The sequence below is a fragment of the Mastomys coucha genome, unplaced genomic scaffold (genome assembly GCF_008632895.1).
Source record: "Mastomys coucha isolate ucsf_1 unplaced genomic scaffold, UCSF_Mcou_1 pScaffold14, whole genome shotgun sequence".
Classification (NCBI taxonomy): Eukaryota; Metazoa; Chordata; class Mammalia; order Rodentia; family Muridae; genus Mastomys; species Mastomys coucha.
In genome coordinates, this window is record NW_022196896.1 from 36,914,531 (window position 1) to 36,917,712 (window position 3,182).

The 3,182-nt window shown below is 40.2% G+C and overlaps 1 long non-coding RNA gene across 1 annotated transcript in view; it reads left to right on the top strand.

Moving 5' to 3' along the window:
• Positions 1 to 191: 191 nt before the first annotated feature.
• LOC116089042 overlaps positions 192 to 3,182 on the top strand; it is a 5,688-nt gene continuing 2,697 nt past the window's right edge. The window contains exon 1 of the long non-coding RNA XR_004118117.1: positions 192 to 327. This is a non-coding gene — a long non-coding RNA (uncharacterized LOC116089042). The remainder of the gene's footprint in view (positions 328 to 3,182) is intronic.

The following is a 3,182-nucleotide window of genomic DNA, read 5'->3' on the forward strand; positions in this document are numbered from 1 at the left end:
GGGTAGCAGAGAGAGAAGAGGGGGAGGGAGAGAGAGAGGAGTATTCCATATATAAATATATATGGAATATATATGCATGTAGTGACATGGCCACAGGTAAAGGTGGGAGGTGAGCCCAATGGATTCTGGGATTATGGCAGCTATTGCCCTAGCAACAGGTCTGTGAGTTCTGCCTGTGTGACATCACGAGCTTCAGAGGCCCTGATGCTAACACAGGGACCCCTGAGCCAGCTCTGACTGTCCTGCACCTCAGACTGCACCTTCCCACTCCTGAGTGGTATCCTGGGGCATCTCTATAGCTCAATATCTGCCCAGTGATGGCATGGGGTAAGCACAGTCAAACACAGTCAAACTCTCCATGTTCCCCCTCCCCAAGCGTCCAAGCCCTGTGTCCCAGTGGCCATGGATTTCACAACCCTACACAAAATTTCTATGAAACTAAATTTCACCCAAGCCAACTCGAGAGGAACTCCAAAGTATTATTGACAGGCCATCCTGTAGACATTGAAGGTACAAGAGCCTTTTCATGGTGGTAAAGCATTTTATTTTGAGAAATTGAGAGAAGCGGAGAGGCTTTTCTAGTGTAACAAAGTGTAATTTGTTTTTCAGTTTTTTATGCATACTCTAACACCCTGAAAAAGCTTCTCTGATATGGGTTCCCTGAGTCTCACATTTCCAAAGATATTGTTGTATTTCTATTCCATGCTTTCTATTTACTCAGCTCATATTAATTTATCACAACTACTTATGGCCACTTGCTTTTGACATGAAGGAATGGTGTTGGTTATAGGGTGTTTTCTCTTTGTTCACATCTTAGCATGAGTTGGGATTGTACAGAACAAAATGAAGGGGATGCTTTAACTGTCATGTGGGAAGTTGTGGTACCCCTTGGCCTACACAGCACACAAGGTAGTCTCCTGGAGCCCTGTGGTTACACAATGCTCCTGTATGTGGTGCACTGGTCCCTTTCAGCTGAGTTTAGTCTGATAGTATTTGACAGTTGGTTAAAAGGAGAATTAGTTTCCAGGATGAGGGATTTTCTTTTTTTCTTCTTTTTTTTTTTTTTTTACATTTTTTATTAGATATTTTCTTTATTTACATGTGATATTTCTCCTTTCCCAGTTTCCCCTTCAACAAACAAACAAATAAACAAGAGCAAACCCCTGTTGCCTTCCCCCTCCCAATGCTTGCCACCCCACCCTCTCCCATTTATTGGGCCTGGAATTTCCCTATACTGGGGGACAGAACCTTCACAGGGCCAAGGGCCTCTCCTCATTGATGATCGACTTTGCAATCCTCTACTATACACATGCTGCCAAAACAATCAGTCCCACCATGTATAGTCCTTGGTTGGTGGTTGCGTCCCTGGGAGCTCTGAAGGTACTAGTTAGTTCATATTGTTGTTAACAGGATGAGGGATTTTCATGTGACAATCTTTTTTTTTCTCTTTTTGTGAGACTTGATAAGAGACACTCCAAGGGTGCCTCCAAGAAACTTCAGAATCTGAATGAGTAAGTGTTATACTGCTAAGCTGTGGGTTTCTAAAATCCACAGCGAGGTAATGTGCTCACAATTTACCAAAAGTCATGTTGAGACTAAGAAAAAAGGAGACAAAGACCTGCCAGGCCTTTTGCAATTAGCATTTGGTTGCTTGTGTCTAGAGATGCCTTTCATGCCTTCTGGGCTTGGATGAGTTCTTGTTTATCTAGCTTCTGGTTGTAGTCTGTTTGTTTAGAAAACCTCACAATGAAGACATTGAAAGTAAAATTAAAGAACTTGTCTATAGCCCCTAATCAGAATCCCACAAAAATAAAGATATATGACTATTCATGTTATGAAAGAGCACCTTTGGATCTTCTGACTTATGCTCTCACAAAATTCACAAAGTGATTTAAAAGAGTGTCAGTTTTGTGGCCAAGAACTGATAAAAGTTTACAAAATTTGAAAAAATTTCATTTTATTTACTTGTGAAATGTCTGTTATCTGCTGCCTTCATCAGGGTTGGTTTTGTGTTCAGACCCAAATACACTTGACTGTGGTGTGAGGTAGACTATATTTTGATCTTAGGGGTGAAGTCAATAAACTATCTTGGGTCCTTAGATAATTTGAAAACTATGTTCCATTCTGTAAAACAAAGGAAAAGAACATTGAGAAGGGGATGACAGATGGCTGGAGTGTGGCTTGTGACACTTAAGTTTCAGTTTCCATTCATGTTAGCTCTGGTAAGCACCCTTCCACAGAGTGAATCTGCATTCTTGTCATTTATGACACTGTCAGGACAGGTTTTAGTATTCCCATCTGCATGTCAGCCAGGCCAACACTGTTAACTCCAGAGCTGCTTGTGCTTTCTCAGCTGCATTCTTTGCAAACATGGGTGACAAAATACATATGGTCTAGCCTGTGTATGTCTCTGTGATGATGTGAAAGCATATAGGTTAATCAGGGATGCAGAAATTATCTCTGCTTAACAAGAAGGCAATCCTTATTAAAGCACAGTGTATCAAATGGTTTGCTATTGGTTAGAGATGCTTAAATACGTCCTAGGCTGCTCTAAGACCCTGGTTAACCCAAAAAACACAAGAAAAAAGAAAAACTTTCAAAGTGCTTTCGAAATGCAAAATCCCAGTCCTCTTTTTGAGGGATCCAAACTCAAGGACTTTAGCATTGTCTACAAAGACAATGGATGAAGGAATGTCTTACTTGTGTGTCAAATTCTGATTATTATTATTATTAAACATTTCCAAGCCTGCTCATTCATTTTTCTGAAGATTGTGACAGTGTGCTATATTTGTTGGGGTTGGCCTTTGTTATAATTATGGCTAATGACCTATCCAGATATCCATTTTGTAGAAACTATGCCTTCTGTTTATTGGTATCTAAACATATTCATTATAAAACCACAATAAAATAATTGCTGTTGAACATTATTGACAAATTTTATTTTCCAGTTGCTCTATGTGTACATCTCCATTTTTTGCCACTGTGTTTTATATTCAGTGCAATTACTTTCACTATACAAAGAAGAGATTATATTTTATGGGTATACTGAACTTTGACTAAGTTTCTAAAGCTACAAGAGGAAAGAGGAGAGGAACAGAGAAAGGTGAAAAAGAAAATTCTTGGCCGGGCGGTGGTGGCGCACGCCTTTAATCCCAGCACTTGGAAGGCAGAGGCAGTCGGAT